The sequence below is a fragment of the Protopterus annectens genome, chromosome 6.part0, assembly GCF_019279795.1.
Source record: "Protopterus annectens isolate FY-2018-M chromosome 6.part0, PAN1.0, whole genome shotgun sequence".
In the NCBI taxonomy this organism is placed as follows: Eukaryota; Metazoa; Chordata; order Ceratodontiformes; family Protopteridae; genus Protopterus; species Protopterus annectens.
The window spans coordinates 404,628,720-404,644,881 of NC_056737.1; positions in this window are offsets into that span (position 1 = coordinate 404,628,720).

Sequence of the window (16,162 nt, forward strand, 5' to 3'; positions counted from 1 at the left end):
ACATCAGATGCCAAGTACATAATGCAACTTTGAGTGCTTTCAACATGAAAATGTCTTCATCAGCCCCATTCAGGCTTCCAGGAGTGTAAAAACAATAAAACTGTATGAAGAACTCATCAGATGCCAAGTATAAAATACAAGTGTATTGAGTGCTTTTGACATGAAAATGTCTTCTTCAATAACCTACTGATGCTTGGTTTTTAAACACTGAAAAATTTATATATCACCTTAGAACTAATTCCATTCATAAAATTATCTGATCTGATTATGTCAAATTTTCATTCTGTCCTCAACTCATGGGTTTGGATCCAGTCCCTCGTATTTGACTCGGCTGTTGCTAAAGCTTGTGGCAACCAAAAACTCACAAGCTTCTCCATTACTCACAATGAACCAACCCCAATTAGCCCATATCTCAGTTGCTGCTTCAAGCAAAAGATGTGGTCTTCCATCTCTCTTGAGCATTAGTGAGATAAGTGTTATATATTTCTATTTTTTTCTTCAAAAACTTTTTATATTGCTATCCCTTACCTTCATTTATGAATTTCCTGTTGTCTCTCTATCATACAATTTATTTTCAGTACCTCTTAGATACTATTGATACTTAGATACTATCTTCTTTCCCTCTACGACTTTGTCATAGTTTAGTTACCGTTGTTGGTATTTCTATCTCTTTTTTCACTCATTACCCTATTAAAAATGCTTTTCTTTTCTGTCTTAGGATTTTGTTAACAATGGCAGATAAACCAGCAGGGTTTAAAAAATGTACAAAGTGTGGGCACAAGTTGCAAATTTCTGATGCTCACACACTTTGTGTCCCCTCCATTTGCCAGAGGATTGCTCAATTTGTCATGTCTTTAATCCTCGTGTGTTAGTGGAATGCAGTCGAAAAGGTCTTCTTCCTTCTTCCTTTGGGGAAGCTATATCGGAGGGTTCTTCTTCCTCTAAATCAAAAACAGCTAAAATTTAAAAAAAAATCATCTTCTCCTAAGCCATCTTCCTCCTTAGTTTCAGACTCCTCGAGGAAGAGGTCTCATAAAAACCTGGTCTTCACCCTGGATCCAAAAAAGGCAAAAGTTTAAGATCCTGCTAAAGAAAATTTGTCGGGGCCCACACCTCCTCAATCAGATCTAATGAAATCATAGCCCTCGGATCCAACTTCATCTGATCCGATGCTATCCGAACCTGACCATCAGACTACCAAGTTTCTACTTAGAACAAGGTACTCTCCATCACTGGATCTGGTTCCTGACAGGGTACCTTCTCTGCCATAGAAAGACCCAGGTCTCCATCCATGTACTCCACTTGCTCTTCCAGAAGCCTTACAGAAGATGATGTGGAGAGACTGGTGAAGAAGCTTCTCTTGGCACAGAGCCAGACTGGTGTTCCTTCAACTCCTACCCCTCTGGGTCAGGAGATCCACAAATCTACTACTCCCCCTTTACAAATTCCTCCTCTGATTCCTGTAGCTTCAGAGTTTTTGGAGTCTAGTCTTCCAGATCCGTCTGGCTCGGATCCAAGGATAACTTTATCTTTGGATCCGAGAGCTTCTCTGTGAGCTCTGGTCCCATCGGATCTGGAGAACTCCCAGAGCCATAGTCTGCCTATCGGATCTGCAGTGTTGCATTCTACTCTGAAGCATTCGGAGCCGTCTCTGTCCCTTGGAGCCTTAGCATTGAATAGCTCGGGTCTGGCTTCCACTTTGAGGGTTTTGTCCTTTGAGCAGGGGAGGCCTCCATTTCAGAAGCTTGTCTTCTCAGATCCAGCAGTCTCTCTCTCTGGGCCTGTCTGCCTTTGAGGCTGTGAAGAGAGTGTTTTTGGCCTCGATAGTTCTGACAGATGCATCCCACTTGAATCCTAAGTCCTGTGCCATGATATCTCAACATTCAGAGCTTTACTATCTCCTTCCACAGAGACAGCCAGTACCAAAACCCCAGGCTCCTGCATAGGGAATTGTAATCTACTCTTTTGATACCTCCCCAGAACACCTCACTGAGGACTGAGGAGGTCTCTATGAAGAGGACATGTAAGAAGAAACACTTAGACTCCCTGGAGGAGTCCATCACTGAAGACACAGATTTCAATGAAGATGAAGGGTCCCCATGATCACTTGCTGAAGATATCTCCTTTGGAGACATTCTAGAAATCCTTTAACACAGAGGTGGTTGGACATCCAGCAACCCTAGGTCTGAGGAATCTGGTCTCCTGGAAGCTTTTAGTACTGGACCCTCTAACTCCTGAGTAACTCCGCCTGCAGATATGCTCATTGACTTAATCTCACAGCAGGCATGGAAGGACCTTGAAACCGTAGAGCCCATTTCTTGAAGACCAGATAGGATAATGGCACTACCTGTGGATTGACAGATTTGGGGGAAAGGAGATCCTGTTGATGCCATGGTCGTTGTGGCAGCCACCAGGAAGGAACTAGCTGAGGAAAGTTCCACTCTCCCCAACAGGGAGTCATAGGTAATGGACAAGTTTGGGAAGCATGTCTATGCTTCAGCAACCTTCACTTTGAGGTCTCTTAACTATTTGGCACCCTTTACTAGGCTACAGAGGGATTTGATCAAGGAGTTATCAAATACCCTCTTGGTTGCTGGTTCTGATGAAGTTCAGGCATTTGTTACTTCTCAGCTGACAACCCTACCATACATATTCAATTCATCCATGAGACTGATCTTACATGTAGGGGAAGGGAACCTCCGGGACAGCGGGTTCAGGTGTTTCCATAAGGAGACGAGCCTGGATTGCACCTCTGAGAGTGTGTGGAGCCTTTCAACTCTTCTTTTATCAATACTCCTTTTGATGGAATGTCTTTATTCAGCTCCAAAGTAAAAGACACACTGTACAGGTGTGAAAAGGATGGAAAGACCCTGTCTGCTGTGGATATGCATTTCTCAACTCTTCAAAGAACCTTTTCCAGGAATCTGTGAGGTGGTCAAAAAATATGGTTCAAGAAGTCTCTGGGTACTTTTCAAGACACACGTGGAGGAGGGAGCTCTAATGTACGAAGATGCCCCTGTGGCAGAGGTGGCCTGCTGAACCAGGGTTCCAGAGAATTGTTCTTTGACAAATCCTACCAATGCTCCACTTCTGAAGACAGTTGGGGATGATTATCCCTGCACCAGAGAGCCTGGCTAGATATAACAAAAGATACTTGGGTGCAGAGGATTATTTCCAGAGGCTATATTATACCCTTTTCCCTTTCTCCCACAATCCCAAGGAAAATCACCAATGTTCCAACCAGTTGGAGGGAACACGCAGCAATTCAAATACAAAAGCTGCTAGGAAAAAGAGTCGTCCAAGAGGTCCCTCCAGGTAGATAGCATCCAGAGCTTACTCAAGTTTCTTTTTGTTGGCAAAGAAAACAGGGGATTGGAGACCAATCCTGGATCTCTCCAAACTAAACAAGACAGTTCAAAGAACCAAGTTATTTATGGTTACAGTTCAGTCCATTCTCCCCTTTCTGGGCATGGGTGACTGGATGTGCTCTATAGACCTTCAGGATGTGTACTATCACATAAAGACAAAGAGATGGTCCAGAAGATACTTATGCTTCTGGCTGGGGGACAGTCATCAATACAGAGTACTGCCGTGTGGACTTACCACAGCCCTCAGGGTGTTTACCAAGTACATGATAGTAGTAGCAGCAGCAGCTCACCTGAGACTTCAAGGATTCCAAGTGTTTCCATATCTGAACGACTGGTTCATTACCGCTCCAACCAACTATCAACTCCTATGTGCAAGAGACCAGGTTCTCCAGACTTGCTCTCATCTGGGGATAACCATAAACTACTACAAATGTCATCGGCAGCCAACACAGAGTTTAGAGTTTATAGGAGCACTTCTCAATAAAAAAACAACCATTGCTTCCCTTCTATTACAGAGAGTTTAGACTATAAGATTTTAAGTCAAAAAGATAATCTGTAGGACCTCTATTTCAGCCCTACTGGTCTTTCAGGCTCTGGGATTGATGGCAGCAGCAATACTATTAGTACCACTTGCCATGTTTTATATGAGAATTCTTCATTGGATGTTAGCTGCTCAGTGGTGAATTTTTTATCAACCTATGTCTTACAAGATAAGAATCGCTCTGCAAGAGAGATGTAAAATGGTGTATTTATTCAAACCAGGTTGTACAGGTCTTCCATTCATTCCCCCTCAGCCCAAGGCCATAGTGTGACCATGGACGCTTCCCAGCTAGGGTGAGGGGGGACATTATATGGGGAAGACAGTCCAAAGCACTTGGTCCTCTGAGAAGGCCAGTTTGCATATAAGTGTCTTAGAGATGAGAGCAGTGCTGTTAGTGTTGCAGGCATTCCAGAATGCTCTCCCTTTGGGAACAACTGCAGTATAGTTGGACAACATGTCAGTCGCCTGGTATATCAACAAACAGGGAGGAACCAAAACCTACCCATTATGTCAAGAAGCTCTCAGAGTATGGCAGTGGATGATCTCTTCCAACAGCTTTCTTTTAGAAATGCACAATCTGGGGAAGTCCAATGTGATAGCAGACAAATTGAGCAGGGGCATTCTTCTACCTCACGAATGGTCCTTCAACAAAAAGATTGTAAACACAATCTTCCAGCAATGGGGTCAGCCTTGCTGCAATCTATTTGCATTCCCCCAGAACAACAAATGCAGCAGCTACTTTGCCCTAATCGCTCCACAAGGGAAATCTGCAAGGGACGCTCTACTTCATGATTGCCCCCCCCCCCCGTCTCCTTTATGCGTGCCTGCCCACTCCATTAATTCCCAAATTTCTTCAGAAAGCTGCAATATTGAAGAGTAAGGTCATCCTCATTGCCCCTTATTGGCCTCAACAAATTTGGTTTCCTTTCCTTTGGCCTCACCTGATTCAACCACTTTGGTTTCTGGATCCAACTCTGGACCTCCTGTCTCAACCAAAAGTCATGATACATCCAGACATAGTGAATCTCAGGCTGGCTGCCTGGTTCCTCCAGTTCCATTAATAGCTAGGCAACCTACGCTCTCTTCTCCAGTCCGTCATATTCTTTTGTCCTCCCATAAACCTTCCACCAAAAAACTATACTCCAACAAATGGAAGATATTTGTTTTTTGGACTCAGAAATGTAATATTGAACCCCTTTCTCATCTCCCATTCATAATATCTTGGAATTTCTAGTGCATATTTTTGAAGCGGGAGCTAGTTTCTCTACTGTTAAAGTACAAATAGCAGCAACTTCCCATTTTTCTTGTTGGAATAGATGGTTCTTCTGTAGCATCCCATACGTTGAGCAAAGCTTTTTTGAAAGACAGTCTACTCTTAAGGCCACTTTTTAAAGATCATTCCCCCCTTGGGACCTAAACCTTGTGCTGCACTCTGTTACGCAATCCTCTTTTGAATCCTTAGCTACATATGAATTCAAATATCTTTCATGGAAGACAATTTTCTTAGTAGCCATTACCTCAGCCAGAAGAATTTCTGAGATCCAAGCGTTGTACTTGAAACCTCCGTACTTGATTTTTCATAAAGACAGTTACCTTATGTACCAACCTGTCATTTCTTCCAACTATGGTGTCAAAATCCAATATAAATCAGTTGATTAATTTGCCAGTATTCTTTACCAAAATTTCTAACAAAGGAGAATAAGTATTGCATTTATTGGATGTTCATAAACAGTTACATTTTTACTTACATAGGACAAAAAACATCAGAAATTATGATCAATTGCTTGTTTCATATATGGAAATAATGGGTAAACCAGTTACCAAAGTTACTTTAGATGTATAACAAATTGCATTTTCTTTGTGTATAACAAATTGGGCATTGCTCTGACAAAACCTGTTCAAGCCCACACCACCAGATCCATGGCAGCCTCCTCAGTTTTTCAATCCAGAATGTCCATGGATGACATTTATGCAGCAGCTACTTGGGATACTCTCCTTACCTTTATTACTCATTACAGTTTAGATCTGGTCTCCAGGAGAAGGGCATATTTTGGTTCTATTGTGCTCAGAAATATCCTTCCTTGAGTAAATTAGGTAGCTGGGGACTCTGTCCCATCAGTTGAGAACAGAATGAAAATTGATAACATTAGATAAAGAAGTTATGTACTCACCATAACGTTCCATCTGGGTTGTCCATTTTTATTTTTCTTCACCTCCCCTCCCACCATCTCCCATCTGTAAGGCTTCTGGAAGAATGAGTGTTTAGAGGACATATATTTACGTAAAAATCAAGATATAGCTTCTCCGTAGTGATTTCCATCTTTTACTTTCTACTAGGCAGCAAACAAAATCTGAGGTAACTGGGGTTGGTGCATTCTGGGTAAGGGAGAAGCTCTAGAGTTTTTGGTTGCCACGAGCTTTAGCAATGGCCGAGTCAGATCCAGGGGATCGGGTCCGAACCCATTAGCTGAGGAAGAATGAAAATGGACAAAACAGATGGAAAGTTATGGTGAGTATAACAAAATATGATGCACATTATATAGGTAAAACCAACAGGACCATCAGGAAGAGAACTTATTAACATCATTACACAATTAAGAACAAAACTACTGTGAATGCCTCAGCAAGACATTGTACAGTTTGCAATGGCTTTCAAAGATTTTTGTTTTCTCTAGTTGATTTTGTTTCTGAAGATTTTAATAATAACAGAGAAGATGAATTGGAATTTTATGAAATGAAGTGAAGTGGCAACTTTTATTGAATTCTTTTGTTCCTCCTGGTTTGAATGAGGTTATTAATTACAAATGTGTACTGAGAAGGAACAGGAATCGCAAGAGATGTTAACAGTGAGAGGGGTCAGGTTGATTAATTGATTAGTTTTTTTAGTTTAAAAGTAAGGGAATCACAAGTCAGTTTATTCTGCTGAGGACATTTTCATGTCAAAAGCTCTTAGTAAAAGTGTATTTTATTCTTTGCATCTGAGGTGTGCTTCATACAGTCTCTATAAACATCATAAAATCAAAAATACAACTAATTCAAGCTATTTATTTCATAAGGTGCCATCTGGATACCACTGTTTGTGATTTCTGTCTTCCTTCAGAGAGAGAGAGAGAAGGAGAGGATTCAGAATTTGAGGACTTCCACTCAAAGACTCCTTTTTTCATCTGCTGCAGCAGTCCTAGACTTTTGGGTCCTAGGGCTGATGGCATCTTCCATTCTCATGCTACCTCTGGCATGCGTCCATATGAGAATACTACAGTGACTGCAAGCGGATGATGTTCACAGTTACATTTAACGAGAGTCCTGCTGTATTAACTTTTTTCTCTGATGCCACTTCCTTCAGCAGTGGTAACTATGGATGCCTTCTCCTCCTTTTTGGGATAGGGGAGCAATGTCAGGAGAAGGCTGATACAAGGTAATGAACACAAGAGGCCAACCTTCACATCAATGTCTTGAAAAATAGAGTTGTCTTCCTTGTGTTGCAGGAACCACAGGACTTCTTGCTTACAAGGGTGATTTCCAAAATGACAAAAGAGGAGGAACCAAGTCCTATCCCTTATGGTGAGAAGACATGAGAGTATAGTAATCTGCAATTGCTTCACATCACTTCTTAACAGCAGTATATTTGCCTGGGTGGCTCAACCTGTATTCAGATACACAATAAGGCAAACACCTAAAAAAATGAATAAAGCCACAAACATGATGCCAAGGCACAGATATGAAACAAAGGTGCCATGGCAGTTAAATACTTTAAACTTGAAACTTTAATATCAAAAACTTAAGTGCTTCATCCTTAAAATCAGGACTTCAGAAGTACAATTAAAACTACCAAGCCATATTTAAATAAACTGCCAAGTGACTCACCTGACCGGTACCGTCAATTAAAATTAAAAAAAAAAAAAAATTATAATAATTGAACTTAAAAAATATATCTATGTAAATATAAAGCTATTACAAAACATATTTCGAATACCATAAAAAAATATATATAATAAACACTGTTAATGCGTCTATAATCTACCTGTCTAAACTTTTTAATTTTAAAAGGCAAGCTATAAAACATTGTCCTTAAGATTAACAGCTTCTTAGGTAATACAACACCTGTATCCAAAAGCAAGGTAGATTCCACATCTGTTAGGTTTAACGGCCTCTACTATCACCATAGTTCCACTAGCGAAATGCTACATGAGAGTGTAACAGTGGATTCTCTCAGTCCAATGGTCTGAGACTTCGCCCACTACATAATAAAACTGGTCTCTCACAAATTTGCAGAGATCATATAAATTGATGGATAACTTCTCCATCAATCACAGAAGGGGGACCTTTTTGCCCACCAGTTCCTCAGGTCACAATAACCATGGATACTTCCCTTCTAGGTTGTAGGACATTTAGAAGGGAAGATGGTTCAAGGTACTTAGTGACCTGTAAAGGCCAACATTCACATCAACATCTTGGAGATGACAGCAGTCCTCCTAGAGTTGCAGGCTTTTGAGGACTACCTACACAAGAGTGCATTTTCCATCCAGACCGGCAATGTCTGTGATTTGATGCATCAGCAATGGGAAACATGATCATACCCATTTTGTGGGCAATGGGTGATGTCTTCCCATCATTTTCTAATACACACACCTGAGATGGCAAATGTACTAAAGGACAAATTGAGCAGGTCAGTCTTACTGCCTCATGAGTGGTCTCTCAACGAGACAGTTGCAGTATGAATTTTCAACTGCTGGGGCCAACTTTGCTGTGAGCTTTTTGCATCATACTCTAAACAACAAGTGTAAAAGTTACTTTGGTTTCATCCCTTCACAGGGACAGTGACTGAGAGATGCTCTAGTCCACATTTGGCTTCCAGGTCTCCTCTATGCTTTCCCACCAATAGCACTCCTGATGAAATTCATTCAGAAAGGCCACAAGGTGAAGATCAAGGTGATCCTCATTGCTCTCCTTTCTAGCATTAGCATCTTTAGTTCCCCTTTCTTTGACCTCATTTTGTACATCCACCCTGTGTGCTGGATCCCAGTCCAGATCTTCTGACTATCCCATCCAAGATACCTCTACCAGATCTGCAGACCCTAAAATTAATCGCATGGTTTCTCCAATTTTAATAACGACCAGAGATGCCAAGCTTTCCTCTTTGGTAGTACACATTATTAATTTTTCACAAAAACAGTCAACCAAAAAGATTTACAAAAGTAAATGGAAAAGATTTTTATCTGATGTTGTCAATTTTCATTCTATCCTCAACTGTTGGGTTCGGATCTGATCCTCAGATCTGATTCGGCCATTACTTTAGCTCGTGGCCACCAAAGTACTCTCAAGCCCCTCCCTCACCCATAATGCACCAAACCCCTAACATACCTCTGTTCTCATTTACCACTTTTGCAAATAGATGTGGTCATCTTGAGCTCTTAAGCGACATTGCTATATGCTATAAGTGTTTTCCTATTCATCTTTAAAAACCTTTTTCTTGTTATCTTTCCTTCACCCTTACACTTAGTGTAGTTCCTTTTTTTTTTTTTTACCAAGTGTAGCTCCTTTTTACCATATATTAAAAAAAAAGCTTTCTGCTATAATTTAAAATTTTCTTCTTGTATACAGGGTGTTTGAAATAGGTCCCTTGGGATTTAAAAAATGTTAAAAGTGCAGACACAAATTGCCTTTGTCCGATGCCCACACTATGTTTATTGTTTGGGCCAGGACCACCTTTGGGTTGAGAGCACTATTTGTCAGAATTTTAATGTGTGTGTGATAGCGTATAGAAAAAAATAAGCTGATTCTGAAGGGTTTAGTTCCAACTTCCTTTTCAGAAGCTTTTGCTGGAGGTCAGTCCCCCAAACCAAAAGCAAAGGAGCCTTCTAGTAAGCCTCCACAGCCCTCTGGATCATTCACTCCATCTTCTTCAGAACTGCCTAAAAAGGAACACAAGCTAGATCTGAAGGCTGCTGTGATCTGACCTCTGTCGGATCCGACAAGTTCTTCTAAGAATCCCAGTACTTCAGATCTGAGGCTATTATCCAGGACAAGATATTCACATTGTATAGATCCAGTTCCTTCAAGAGTACCTTCCCCCTTTCTGGAACAAAGGCACTATAAGTCTCCTTCATTAGCTTCCTCTTCTTCTTCCAGGAGTTTGATCGAAGCTGATGTGGACAGAATGATGAGATTTCTCCCGGTTCAAATTTAGATGGGGGTTCTGGCTCCTATCTCTTTGGGTCAGAAAGCCCATATTTCTACCACTCCGCCAATTTTTTCTCTGATCTGACCAATTATTTTGGAGCCCCTGGATCTGAGCCCTACAGGTCCGTCTAGTTTGGATCTGAAGATACACCTACCTTTGGATCCGAAGCTTTGTCTGATTGCACTGACTCTGATATCCTTGGAGCCAGGTGACTCTTGGAGCTGAAGTGCCCCTGTTTGATCCAAGATGTTGGAGTTGACTCCAAGGTTTTCAAGCCATCTCTTCCCCTCTGAGACTCTCTATTGGACAGCTCGGCTTTGACTTCTGCCTTGGGTAGGCTGCCTTCAGGGCAGAGGTAACCAATGGATCAGAAACCTGGTTTCTCTGCTCCATTGTCTTCTTTCTCCCCAGAGCAGTCTGCCTTTAAGGTAGTAAAGAGAGTGTTCTCTGCTCCAGCAGGATAGATGGATCCTACCCCTTTGGATCTTCCTTCTGGATCCCAGATGTCTCTGTGCTTTGAACCACATCATTCTATGCCACAGGGACAGCCAGCTCAAAGTCACCAGGCTACTCAGCAGAACTTTACAATCTCTTCTGATACTTCACTGGAGCATCCCACTGAAGAAGTCACTAGGAAGAGGGAGTGCAAGAGGAGGCTGTTGGACTCCCCTCAGGAGTCAGTCACGGAGGATGCTGATTTTTGTGAAGAAGGATCCATAAGACCAGCACCTGAAGACATCTCATTTGGAGACATTCTTGATATCTTTAAGCAAAAGGAAGGTTGGTCCTATGATAACTCTTCCCCAGAGCAATCAGTATTCCTGGAAACCTTTGGAGGTGTCCCATCTACCTCCTGGGTTACTCTGCCCACTGATGAACTCATTGACTTGACCTCTAGGTGGGCGTGGAAGGAGCCTGAATCAGTTGAGTTAATCCCCAAAAGACCAGATTAGATTCTGGCTCCACCGGTAGGCAAGGAAAACTGGAGCAAGGGAGTGCCTGTATATACTACAGTCATGGTGCTGGCCACAAAGAAGAAACTTGCTGAGCAAAGTTCCTCTATCCATTCCCCTAACAGGGAGTCTAGGGCGTTGGACAGATTTGGGAAGTGTGTCTGTGCTTCAGTGACTTTTACCGTTAGGTCGCTGAATTAACTGACACATTTTACGAGACTACAAAGGGATTTGATAAAGGAACTGTCAAAATCCCTTTTGGGGACCAATACTGCTGAGGTTCAAACTTCTGTAGCTTTTCAGCTGGCTACCTTACAGGCTATTTCTAATTTGTCCATGAGGCTTATCTCGTATGTAGCTGAAGATGCCTCAACGGCAGCAGGTTCAGGCATTTCCATTAGGAGTCATGCCTGGATGCACTTGTGTGATTTTGCGGACCACTTCAAGTACTCGTTCATCAATGCTCCTTTTGATGGTGGTTCACTCTTTTTGGTCCTAAAGTTAAAGACACACTCTAGGTGTGAAAATGATGGGAAGACCCTCTCTGCAGTGGGCATACATTTTTCGACTCCTCAAAGGTCCTTTTCTAGGCATCAATGAGGAGGTCGAAAAATGTGGTTCAAGACTCCCAAGGTCCTTTCCAAGATTGATGTGTTGATAGGGCCCTCCAGAGGCAGATGGGGGAACTCAAATGGACAATGACACCCACACAGTAGAGGAGGCCAGCAGAACCGAGGGTCTAGAGATTCCTTCTCTGACACACTTCCAGCACTCCTGAAAGGAGACCTGATTGTCCTCCTCTGGAAGCAGTCCGGGGGTCCTTTATCCCTATACCAAAGAGCCTGGCTAGATATAACAAAAAACACATGGGTGCAGAGGATTATTTCCTAAGACTATATAATTCCCTTTTCACTCCCTAGCACCTCCTCCTGTATGCAAAATTCTTGATGTTCCACCAAGTCGGAGGAAGGCAGCAGTACTACAGATACAAAAGCTGCTAGAAAAGTGTCATCCAAGAGGTCTCACCAGGCCGTATAGAATCCAGAACTTACTCAAGATTCTTTTTAGTGTCAAAGAAAACGGGACTAGAGATCAATTCTGGATCTCAGGAAATTGAACAAAGCAGTCCGACACACAAAGTTTTAGATGTTTATGGTTCGGTTCATTTTGCCTTTTCTAGGCAAGGATGAGTGGATGTCATCAGTAGACCTTCATGATGCATATTATCACATAAAAATGAACAGACAGTCCAGAAGGTATTTATGCTTCTGGCTGGGAGCCAGTCGCTACCAGTTTAGAGCACTGCCCTTTGGAATCATCACGGCCCACCAGGGTGCTCACCAAATGTATGGCAGTGGTGGAAGCTCACTTCAGACTGCAAGGATTCCAAGTGTTTCCATACATAGACTGGCTCATTACCACCCCAACCAGACATCGACTAATAAAAGTGAGAGACCCAGTACTCCAGATTCGCTGCCTTCTGGAGATCACCATAAACTACAAGTCTCAGTTACAACCGTCTCAAACTTTGGAATTCATAAGAGCAGTTTTCAATACTGTTTCATTGGCAACTTCCCTTCCTCTCTCAAGAGTACAGACTCTCAGATTCCAGGTCAGCAAAATAATTTACATTACCATTATTTAAGTCATTTTGATCCTTCAGGCCCTGGGGTCAATGTCAGCGGCCATAATTTTAGTTCTCGCAAAATTTTATATGAGAATTTTTCAGTGGATGTTAGCAATGCAATGGTCAGTTTTTTTATCAGTGCATGTCAGCCCAAATAAGAATCACTCAGCCATGCAAAAGATACCTTTGATGATGGATCCAGTCAAACCACATTCACCCTTTTGTTTTCCCTCAACCCAAAGCTGTAGTGACCACTGGTGCTTCCTAGATTAGGGACACTTCCTGGGAAAGACGGTCCAAGGCACTTGGTCCCCAGAAGAAGCCAATATGCATGTCAATGTCCTGGAAATGAGATTAGTGCTTTTAGCATTGCAGGCCTTTCAAGATTGTCATCCTTTTGGCAAAATTATGATCCAGACAGACAACATGTCAGTAGTTTGGTACATCAACAAATAAGGAGGAACCAGGTCTTAACCCTTGTGTCGAGAAACCCTCTGAGTGTGGCACTGGGGAATCTCTTTCAACTGCTTTCTGATACTAATGCACATTCCAGAGAAGTCCAACATGATAGCAGACAATTTAAGCAGGTCTATTCTACTACCTCATGAGCAGTGACAGAAATGATTTTCCATCAGTAGGTCCAGCCTTGCTGCAATCTTTTGCTTCTCTCCTAAACAATAAATGCAGCAGCTTCTTTGCCCTCATCCCCCCCACTGGGGAAGTCACTGAGGGATGCTCTAATCCATGATTGGCCCCCCAGGTCTCCTTTATGCTTACCCACAAACTCCCCATGTTCCAAAATTTCTGCAGAAAGCTGCCTGATTAAAGAGCAAAGTAATCCTCATTGCACCTTACTGGCCTAGACAGATTTGGTTTCCCTTCCTTTGGCATAATTTACTTCACCGACCTTGGATTCTGGATCCGATTTAAGAACTCCCGTCTCACTCAACAGCCGTGATTCATCCAGATATCTCAGACCTCAGGCTAACAGTGTGGTTTTTCTAATACCATTAATAGCCAGACAATGGATTCTGTCTTCTCCTGTTCATCATATACGTTTATCTTCCCATAAGACTTCAACAAGAAAACTTTATAGGAGTAAATGGAAAAGGTTTGTTTTTTTGGGCACATTAGAAACATGTTGATCCCTTCTCAGCTCCTGTACAATGTGTTCTTGAGTTTTTGGCAACAATCTTTAATGAAGGAGCTAGCTCTTCAATAATTAGAGTTCAATTAGCAGCAATTTCCAACTTCCATATTGGATTTGAAAATTCTTCTTTGGCTTCATCTAAGCTTTGGAAGGCCTTTTTCAGAGGCACCCTCCTGCTGAAGCCCCCTATAAAGACCTTACTCCACCATGGGATTTAGTTATTGTACTGCAAGCCTTAATTCACTCTCCTTTTGAACCAGTAGCAAAATGTGATCTTAAATTTCTGACCTGGAAATGTTTTTTCTAGTGGCCATTATCTCTGCTAGAGGAATTTCAGAATTTCAAGCATTGTCTTATAAATCTCCCTACTTGATTTTCTACGAGAAATGAGTCCTTCCTAAGGTGGTGTCAGAATCCAATATTAAACAATCCATTAATCTGCCAGTCTTCTTTCCTAAATGTACTAACAAAGGAGAATATATGCTGCATTTATTGGATGTCCTCAGACAATTGCATTTTTACTTACATACTACAAAAGAAATTAGGAATCAGATCAGTTGTTTCCTTTGCAGATTCTAAATTGGGCAAATCAATTGCAAAGATTTATTTTATTTATTTATTTTACATTTGTTGTCCGGGATAATCTGACTGGATGCATATCCATTTTCAGTGGAGGCCCGGGGAGAAAAGCTCCAAGGGTAAGCAGATACAGCATTACATAATACCAGCATTATATATTATAAACAGACTATTTACAGTGATTACATAAGTAAGCAAGTTAAACAAGTTTCACAGGTTAGAGTTAATCCCGTGCGTAAATCAGGATTAAATTCAATTACACAGTAAGCTGGTTAACAGATTTTTACACATTTTAGAGAGAGTTAGCCAGGCTTGATACATTGACATAGCCAGTTAAGTGCCAAATGTTGTTTGAGTCTAGTTTTAAATTGACCTAAGGTAGAAAGTAAGGTAATATCAGCTGGAAGAGAGTTCCAGGGTCTACTTACAGAGTTTGCAAAGAGAGAGTCACCGGCTGTGTTATTAATTTTGCTAGTCTGAATGAGTAGTTTGTTAGAGGATCGAAGTGGTCTAAGATTGTTATAGGGGGTGATAATATTTTTTTAAGTGCAGGAGTATTGTCCGGATTATAGAGGATTTTATAGGCCATAATCAGTTGGTTATACTGGATTAGGCTGGGTAGTTCAAGCCATCCAAGCTGATTTAGATTCATGCAATGATGTATCCTAAAAGGCAGCCCAGTGGCAAACCTGGCAATGTGGTTGTAGCACATTGAGAGTTTAAGGACAGTCTTGTTTAAATTCAAGAGTAGAGGGGATGCATACAGAAGGGTTGAAAGAAGGTGAGAGCGAGCTATGGCAATTTTAGCTGGAGGGGTTAGGAAGGCTTTTATTCTGTAAAGTGACCCTAGTTTTTTATTGATGGTTTTGATAGTTTGGTTAACATGTAGGTCGAATTTTAGATTATTATCTATGATGACACGTAATAGTTTTGTAGAGGGGTCAAGGGAGATTATTGTGCCATCATTTGAATTTATGGTAAAGGTTAAAGCGGTAGACCTACGTGTTGGTGAAAATAACAACATTTTAGTTTTTTGGGATTTAGGATCAGACGACATTCAGAAAGCCGTTTTTTTATTGTATTAAAGGTGGTCTGGGTAGCTGACCATAACTCTATTGGAGATGTGGCCAAGCAAATCAGAGAAGAGTCATCAGCATATTGGATACAGCTGACTTTTGGGATGACAGTATAAAGGTCGTTAATGAAGATGGAGAACAGCAAGGGCCCTAGTACAGAGCCTTGTGGTACTCCAAGGGTGTTAGAAGATTAGAGAGTTTGTTCTGCCAGAGGACAGCCTGCTGTTGACCATTCAGGTAGGATTGAAACCATTGAAGGGCTCTAATATCCAGACAGAATGTTTGCATTGTGTGGATTAAAAGTTGGTGATCAACCATATCGAATGCCTTGGAAAGATCCAAGAATAGGGCTGAGGATATATAATTATTGTTGCGATTATGGTTTATGGTGTTTGTAAAGGCTAGGAGGGATGAAGTAGTGCTGTGATGAGGACAGAAGCCATGCTGAGTGTCTGCCATAAGGTGATTCTGGATTAGGTGGTGCATGAGTTGTCTATGAATACATTTTTCCATAATCTTTGCAAGTGGAGAGAGTATAGCTATTGGCCTATAATTGGAAAATTCAGTAGAGCTGCCTCCTTTGTGAAGTGGGATTACATAGGATATTTTCCAGATGGTGGGAATTTTAGCTTCTACTATTGTTTGATTGATTAGTATTGAGACGGGATAAGCAATAGCATCAGCTGA